The sequence below is a fragment of the Eubalaena glacialis genome, chromosome 20 (genome assembly GCF_028564815.1).
Source record: "Eubalaena glacialis isolate mEubGla1 chromosome 20, mEubGla1.1.hap2.+ XY, whole genome shotgun sequence".
NCBI classification, from domain to species: domain Eukaryota; kingdom Metazoa; phylum Chordata; class Mammalia; order Artiodactyla; family Balaenidae; genus Eubalaena; species Eubalaena glacialis.
The window spans coordinates 26601456-26611189 of NC_083735.1; the positions used below are offsets into that span (position 1 = coordinate 26601456).

Genomic DNA, 9734 nt, shown 5'->3' on the forward strand with positions numbered 1-9734 from the left:
TGTAAAGAGGGAAGATGTCACATGCCACAGAGCAACTAAGTCCATGCGCCACAACTACTGGGCCTACACTCTAGAGCCCATGAGCCACAACTACTGAGCCCACGTGCCACAACTACTGAAGCCTGCACACCTTGAGCCCGTGCTCCACAACAAGAGAAGCCACTGCAATGAGAACCCCATGCACTGCAAGGAAGAGTAGCCCCCACTCACCGCAACTAGAGAAAGCCTGCACACAGCAACAAAGACCCAATGCAGCCAAAAATAAACAAAAATAAATTTATTTAAAAAAAAAATAACTGTAAAGAACATAAAGATGCTCAATGAAAACTATAAAACATTCCTGAAAGAAATTTTAAAAGGCAAATAAATGGAAAGACATTCCATGTTCATGGACTGGAAGATTTAATATTGTTAAAAATGTCCCTACTACCCAAAGCAATCTATAGAGTCAATTCAATTCCTATCAAAATCCCAATGGCATTTTTTTACAGAAATAAATTTATGCAAAAACTAATATTGAATCTCAAAGGACTCCAAATAGCCAAAACAATTTTGAAAAAGAAGAACAATGTTGGAGGACTCACACTTGCTGATTTCAAAACATATGACAAAGCTACAGTAATCAAAACAGTGTAATACTGGCATAAAGATAGACAAATAGACCTGTGAAATAGAATAAAGAGTTCAGAAATATACCCTCATGTATACGGAAAAATGATCTTTAATAAGGGTGCCAAGTCCACTCAGTGGGGAAAAGACAGTCTCTTCAACAAATGGTGGTGGAAAAACTAGATATCCACATGTAAAAGTATGAAGATGGACTCTTACCTTATACCACATAGAAAAATTAACTCAAATACATTAAAGAACTGAACGTAAGATGTAAAACTATAAAACCCATCAAATAAAACATAAGGGAAAAGCATGACATTGGATTTGGCAATGATTTCTTAGCTATGACACCAAAAGCACAGGTAAAACAATCAAAAATAGACAAATGAGACTACATCAAACTTTAAAACTTTTATGAAAAGGTCAGAGTTTGTTTTTTGTTGCTGTTGTTTTGTGTGTGGTGTTTGACTATAGTAGAGTGGTTTTTTCCTAAAAGTTTTCTCTCTTGTTAGGCTGCCCCTTTTCTGGTCCTTTGGTTTTTGTTGTCATTGGTTTCTGTGCTTCCCACTTCCCCCCGTGACTGTGGCATTTATTGGTTGCCAGTTTCTTCATCTTCAAGTATGGGGTATATGAGGCAAAAAGAAAAGCAATAAAACTCACTACCATTAATTCCTCGTGTTCCAAAATCCTTAGCCAGTGTCTTCTCTCCACTTTTGAGTCATTATATGTTTGTTTCATATATAACGTGCAATTTTAAGCTGTACTTAGAGGAATAGGAAAAAGTATGTCTACTCCATCTTCACAGAAGTGGAAATACTTATGTTTTGGTCTTACAAAATTTTTTAGTTATTCTTGATCCTTTGAATTTTCATGAAAACTGTAGAATCACCTTGTCAACTTCTAGGAAAAAAAATTCTGGGCTTTGATTGGCTTTACTCTGAATCTATAGATGAATTTGGGGACAACTGCCCTCTTAACAATATTAAGATTTGTTACCCATGATCACCAATAGAGCTCTCTTCATATTTGTGTCATTAGTTTTTCTCATCAATGTTTTGCAGCTTTCAGCATACAAATCTTACAATATTTGGTTAGATTTATACCTAAGTATCCCCTGTTTTATTGATATTGTAAATAGTGCAGTTTTTTTTAATTCCAATTTTTGACTTTGTATATGTCCATTGTATCTTTCAAGTTGCTAAATTCATTTATTAGTTTTCACATCTTTTATGTAGATTCCTTAGGTGTTCCACATAGATGATCCTGTTGTCTATGAATCAAGACAGTTTTATTTTTTCTTTTCCAGTCAGGATGTCTTTTACTTTTTTCTTGCCTAACTGCACTGTTTAAAACCTGCAGTACAATGTTGAGTAGAAGATGTAAGAGTGAATATCTATGCCTTGCACCCAACAGTATAGACCAGGCATTCAGTTTTTTACCTTTATGTATGTTATGTAAGATTTTTTGTATGTGCTTATCTGGAGGATACTCTCTTCTATTCTTCCCTTGTTGAGGATTTTTATCAACACGTTACACTACAATAGATGCTAAATGAAATTCTTCAGGCTTATGAAGAATTATATTAGTTAGAAATTTGGATCCATAAAAAGAATCAACGGGTTTAGGAAATGGTAAATATTTAGGTAACTATATAATACACTGGGGTTTTTTTCCTCTTTCTAAATTATTTGAAACAAAAATTGATTTTTAAAGAAAAATAATATCATGGCATGTATAAATATGTAGTAGGAAAGTATATGACGACAATAGCACAAAGGATTGGAGGGATGAAATAGGAAGAATGCTATCATATATTTCCTACATTAAAATGAGCTGATACAGTATCAATCTATATAACATCAACATATGGCAAGCTGTAATAAGTTAATAATAATAAATTAATACTCTCTGCTTAATTAATATTAACTCATACACGGCCTTAACTAATAAATAATTTTTTTCCTTTAACTAATTCATTTCCGTAGGCTCAACTTTTTGTCTTTCAAACACACAAACAGCCTTAGTACTTTCTGCCTAGAACATCATTCCTTTCAATCTTGGAGCGTCAGGCTCCTTCTTGTCATTTAGGTCTCAGCAATAAGTTACTCCTCAGTGATGACTTTTTTCACAATTAAGCTACAAAGCTCTCCTTATGTATATTTTATATGTAAGATTATTTTTTTAATGTTTATTTTCTCCCTGGCACCACATTTGTTTAATACCTCCTCACTACTATTCACTGCTCTTTGCACCTCTGGCTCCTGGCACAATGCTTATATAGTTGTCTCCCCTTATGGGGCATACATTCCAAGACCCCCTGTGGATGCCTGAAACCACTGATAGTATCAAACCCTATATATACTAGGTTTTTTTCCTATACATACATACCTATGATAAAGTTTGTTATAAATTAAGCACAGTAAGAGATTAAAACTGATAACAAAATAGAACAATTATAACAATATACTGTAATAAAAGTTATGTGAATGTGATCTCTCTCAAAATATCTGATTGTACAAACTTGATGCCTTTTACATCTTAACTATGCACTTACCACACATTGTAACCATAACTTTTGTAGTTTGAGGGGAAACAAAACTAGCACAAATTTCTTTTTCCTTCTTCACAGTTTCAGGGATAAAAGAATTGTTCTTACTGTAGATCTTGGCAACCTCAGCATACAACTTTTTTCTGTCCTTATTAAACCAAGAATTTTCACCTTTTCACTTAAAAGGAGCACCTTTCAGCTTCTCTTTGGCATATCTGAATTGCCAGCCTCACTACTCTTGTGCTTTAGGGCTGTTAAGTAAAACAGGGATACTTGAACACAAGCACTATGATAGCGACAGTCCACAGCCAATCTGATAACTGAGAAGGCTAAAGAGATTAATGGGGTACGCTGGACAAAGGGATGATTCACATCCTGAGGGGATGGATCTGGACGTCAGGAGATTTCATCACACTGCTCAGAATGGCATCCAATATAAAAGTTATGAAGTGTTTATTTCTGGAATTTTTCATTTAACATTGTTGGACCATGGTTGACCACAGGTAAGTGAAACTGAGGAAAGGGGAACCATGGATAAGGGGAGACAACTGTTCTTTATAAGCCCCAAAAGTCTTCATTTCATGAAATTGGGCATATGCACCTGGGGCAGAACCAAGTTACAGGCATAGTCTCTAAGGACATCACTGGAATCTAGGTTCAAACTGATGGGGAAGCCGCTGTGACTGTTTTCTCCTTGGCAGCCATTACACTCACCTGGCAAATCAAGACTAGTTGACTTTTCATCTCTTCTCCATTAAGTACTTTTGGTGAAAATTAACAAGTAGTCAAATGATCAAACTCTGTGCATCTACAAATGCAAAGAGAAGAAGAAAGAGCCACATTAATTTATGAAACTTTAAGTAATTTACAGTTGGCTCTAGCTCAAAATTATAGCCTAAGGAAAGATGTTAGTTTCTCATAGCTTTCAGCAGAAGAATTTTCTCTTTTGTAAATTTAATTCACACTTTTCGTGCAGAGATGGCCTTTCCTGGATTTCCTACGGCCATCCCAATAGCGGTCATCTCTCTCGCTCTCAAGCTATGTGTACTCATTTATTTTTTCAGATAATATGGCCACCATACCTTTTGGCATTTTTCCATAATATTTCTTATATCTAAATTGCTTCCTGCTACTGTCCACCAAATAAATTGCCCCTTCTTTTCACTTTCTTTCAGACTCTGATTACCTGATTTCTAGATAACTTTAACTGAGATTTATTGCCCACTTATTCTGTACCAGGCTTCATATTTAGCTTGTACACACTTCAGGTCATTGAAAAGTTTCATGAACAACTATGAGATCGGTTTGTTCATCTCTTACTTTAACGAATGAAAAACTTGGGTGAAAGGGTCTTAAGTAATATTCCTAAGGCTACACATCTAATGAATGACCAAGCTGGGACCCAAAGTCAGGTCAGTCTGACTTCAGAATTTGCGATTGTAATCACTAAGTGATGTTATCTCATTCATCTGTACTTAATTTATTTTTTATTTAGCCTTACTCATTTCCTACCCCAAGTCCCATTTGAACTACATTCTATGTGTCTTTTACTCTAAATATTTCCATTGCACAGAGATTTCATATTTCATTTTCAAAATTCTTTATAGATTCTCCTGTTTTATTTCTTATATTACTTAGCTCTTTTTAAAAAAAGAGACTGCGCCTACACTTTTCTCTTTGCCATGTGCTATTTTAAAATAAGGCTCAGAACTCCAGGAAGTTCTGTGGGAGTTCAGCTGGAAATCAGAGTTTCCACAACACTGCAGATATTCTTTGCAAACCCCAGAATTCTCCAGAATGGTAGCCTTTCTTAGGTGTTCCTCCAGAAAAAATGTCCCGGTTACCTCAGTAAGAAATGAAGCCTTCAGACAAAGCTGTTTGGAATGTGGTAGCAGGCCTTGGAATATCCAAAGATTTCTCTAGAATCTTGAGGAACTTAACTCCCCTCACATTCATCTCTTGTTAGCAAAAGATACTCAGTGAATTCTTATTTGAGGACATAAATGGCCTGAGGACAATCTGTTCAAAACCTTTCTGGACTGCTTGTCAACTTGTATGCAATCCAGGGCAAGAGCCATGTCTACCAAAGGTGAATCATTAAGCCTGGAATAGCCAGCAGGAGATCTGAATTCTTGTCTTGGCTACTGTTAAAAATAGCTGACTATACCACAGGCAATTCTCCTCAGCAGCCTGGGATTCAGAACCCTATTTTCCAAAAGTAGATAAATGCTAGCAATTAAATGATTTCACATTATAATGCAATCCAAAGTCTAGTAGAGACAAGTATTCTGGTGTGTCTGTGATGGTGACTCTAAACGCGTTATCTTTTAAAAAACATTTCCATTTAATTGGCCCAATAATCTGCTAATCGTGACACTTGTCAGTCATGGAGAAGCTGCTATGTAGGTGGGTTTAGGCCACCTACAGTTCGAGCCACAGGGCAGCTTTGATTTGTTTTGCTGCAGACGAATTCCTGCAGCCAGCTTGGACACTGGCCAAGGAGGCACAGTCTGCTGCCTGCTGTACACACAAAATTCTTGATTTTTTGATGAGAAAGGGAGTATTCTTTATCTTGTTCTCCCCATTGTAGTACTGACAGGGGTTAGAGGGGACAGACAGACAGCTTGTGGGCTGAGCGCTGCAGATGGCTGTCCTCCAACGCAAGCTCCTTCCCTTTCTCTGCCAAGCAGACCTCCGCAGGGATGCTGCTAGGCCATCCAAGGTTTAGCTCTACTGACATGGGACTGGAAACTGGACAAGAAATGGAAATGCACTGTGACTTCCTCTGTCCTCTTCTGTTCCTTGAGCCAAAGAGCAAATCAAGCTTTGGTTTCAGGAGGAAAAAATATGAGACTGAAGGAAAGAGAAGGTGTTAGTTTCTTCACCCGATTTCCCCATGCCTGCTCACTTGCGGTCACTACCTTAGTTACATGAAACATCTGTTTCCAGGTAACCCGACAGATCTTGAGAATAGCATCTTGGAATTCTGTCTCTTTTGGGTCCTTCTGAAATGTTCTCACAGAGTAATGTGGTTGCTTTTTTTTTTTTTTTTCAACAAAATGTTTCTCCTTTCTAATTCAATTCTCTCTTTAGTTTGCTATTGGAACCAGAGACAACGATAATTTCGTTGGAAATTGAATCAATTGAGAAGCACTGGGAATGACTATGGTTTTAACCTCAGGTTGGGTTTCTTGGAATTCTGGGCCAAGTCCCTTTCCCAGTTGCTCACAGGAAGTTTCAACGGATGTCATTGGAAATTGTACGTGTGTACGTCTGTGTGTAATTTAGGTCACAGTGGGGCCTTAAGGATCCAGAAAAAACTCTTGTTTTTTCTAGCGACTACCTCACTCTTCATGCCCAGCTAATATTTGGATACATGTGATGCTGATGAACCAGGAAACCATTCCTATCTTTCTCAGCTTGAGACCACAAAGCTGTTCCCCTTATGGGGGAAATCAGAGAGATTTTTGTTCACACATCAATGTTTTACACGCATAGACCTTTCCAAAATACTCTTTCACACATTCAGGATGCATATTTAGATAATCAGCTGATATAACTCAGAAGAAATTATTTATTTGTGCTTTATAATTTTTTTACTTCAAATTTTAAGGGAAAATGATTGGAGTTACCCTCATCTAAAAGGGTAAAAAACTCTTAGTATACAACAAAAACCACACTTTAATCCATTTCATTTCATTTAACCAAATTCACAATTTATCTTGCTTCATTCCAACTAAACTCTAGTATTTAATGATGGAAGAATAGATGAAGCTCCACATTTTCCTAACTTCTCCCAAGCCCCTTTTATAACCTGTCCTTTTGTCTTCTTTCAACACAACCATGGTAAATTGTGCAAGTAATATCTTCAAGGATGTGATGAGAAACTAATTTCTCAAGGAGTACAAGTTAATATGTTCTACCTCTATCCTCTACCCTAGTTCTTTTTCTCTTCCTCTTATTTGTCTGTCTTCCTTGGACACATTCAATCTATTTTCTTTTCTTCTAGGCTCTCCTTTGAATTCTCATACAATGTTGGCAGGCTCCCTAATGGCTTTCCTAGTCCCATGTAGACAAGATACAGAATAATTCCAAAGCTGTGGCTCTAGTCTCTTCCTCCTCCTTGAAGTGCAGTATGAAGCATAGGATGGACCTGGTAAATTTAATAACTGCTCTTGTTGGATTAAAAGATCCAACCTGACAGTATTGGGTCCTTAGTTTTCCATAAATCTTCCTCACTCCCAGTGACCCTTTCTAAATTTCTGAAATATTGATTACTATTTATACTCATCCACCCCCAAAATAAAAGCAAAATTCAAAAATCCTGAGCAACTTCATGGTTCTAAACCAGCCATAAAACCCATCATTCTGACTTCTGTTTCTTTTCAGGCATTATTTGGCTCTTGTTCTAATTTAAAACTCTGGTTTGCATCCAAATCTTAGTGAAAATTAAGCCTTGCTTTTTTCTTTCTTCCATGTTAGGTTTTTTCACAGAGTATATTTTATTCAGTCTGGCAGGTTTTTTTGTTTTGTTTTGTTTTTGAAAAATAATTTCCTTGCTCCTCTGGCCCACAAGCTCCCCTGCTCCCAACGCACACAAAATGTAGAATTTGTTCACTGGACCCTGTCTCAGCAGAATCTGTCCTCTGGGTTCCCTGTCTCATTTTAGTAGCTCTTGATGCCTCCTCTGTTGTCTCAGTGACTGCTCACTCTAGGTAAGTGGAGGTGAACCCAGAGTGGAAATGTAAGGAATATCCAGTGTCTAGTCAAGATTCCTTCTCCAGAAATAGTGACCTTCCAGGTATTACCAACTTCGTCTCAGAAGGCAGTGGTTCATCGATTCTGGGTTGTGAAAAAGATACACTCCATGAATGCAGGAATTCCTACCTGCTTTGTTCATAGCACTTGAAACAGCACCTGGCACACTAGATGTTCAGTAAGTATTCTGTGAATGAATGAATTAGATATCCATGAATGAGGCATCCATTTATGAATCGAATTTTGTTTTTAATTCAAAAGAAAGTTCAGCAATTTTAGGTCAAAAGGCATTTTCATGCTGCAGTATTTGACATTTTAAGTGTTCTCATTTTCATCACTAACAGAGATTATATAAAAACCAACCAACAATCAAGCAAACAATGGATTGGGCTTAGCCAGGTGAGGAACAGAGAGAGACACTTCTGGAAGAACCATCATGATGGCTGCCCAAAAAGAATCCCAAGTTCTATTTAAATATGAATCGGTTGGTGATGACAATACTGGTAAACTATACTTTCAAAGTGTCATTTGACTTATGAGTTTGAGATGTAGTCACTTTGATTGTTGAAGGCTATCACCCCATGTTTCATACCAACAATAGACTTTTTAAATTCAATGAATTAGACATACATTTGGTAGCCTGAGAAATGGCTATTTGATCCAAGCCCAGCAAGCCATTATAATGTTTGATGTGACATCGAGAGTTACAAGTGTGCACCTAAGTGGCACAGAGAGCTGGTAGGAATATATGAAAACATCCTCATCTAATTGCATGGCAACATAGTGCGTATTAAGGACTGAGAAATTAAGGAAAAATCCATTGTCTTCTAATGAAAGAAGAAACTCCAGTAATATGAGATTTCTGCCAGGAGTAACTACAACTTTGAGAAGCCTGTCCATTGGCTTGCTAGGAAACTAACTGGCGATCCTGACTTGGAGTCTGTTGGCACGGGTGCTCTCAGCCCACCAATCATAGTCATGGACTCAGTTTTGGAAGTTCAGTATGAGCACGGCTTAGAGGCTGCTCAGACTACTACTCTCCCAGAGAGAATGATACCCTGGGAGAAAAGGAAGCTGAAGTCCGAGGTCTAGTTTTTTTTTTTTTTTTTTTTTTTTTTTTAAACATCTTTATTGAAGTATAATTGCTTTACAATGGCGAGGTCTAGTTTTATAGGCAACTGTCTTGTGATGTCCAGTAAGCAGTGTGTTTGCGACTTTATTGCACAGCTAACCAGATATATCCTTCATCTTTATGATGCTAAATGAATGGGATTTGAAATGAATGTGGCAGTTTAAAAAATTACCTTTATATTTTACTTCCATATTTGGCTGTTTGGACTCCAGTTGTTTCTTTCCTGAGTTTCAAATATAAGACTGCTATGGTCACAGCACACACAGAAACACACAAAAAATCAGTGGGTTTGGACTTTTCTTCTGGAATTGGACCATATATAGGTAAATAAAATATCACTGGGGAAAACCCCTAAATGTCCAATAGGTTAATAAATTAGTAAACCATGCAACAACTGATTTAATATTTTCCAGTACTCAAAATAGTGATTATTAAAAATTTTAAATAGCATGAGAAAATGCTTATGCTAAGTTGTTAAGTCAGACACAAATTGAATATACATATAGTCACAACTGTAGTTCAAAAATAAATAAGCCTAATGGGAAATACATTTAAAAAGTTAACATGATGAGATTATGGTTAGTTTTCTTTTTCTTTTTCAATATATTTTTAAATTTTGATAATTAATATATGTAATTTTAATGAAGGAGAAAACCTTTTATTTCAATTGACAAAAAAATAAAT

General features: G+C 36.6%; 1 pseudogene; it reads left to right on the forward strand.

Moving 5' to 3' along the window:
• Positions 1 to 8600: 8600 nt before the first annotated feature.
• Positions 8601 to 9010, forward strand: LOC133081273 (GTP-binding nuclear protein Ran-like; annotated as a pseudogene).
• The last annotated feature ends 724 nt before the right edge of the window (positions 9011 to 9734 follow it).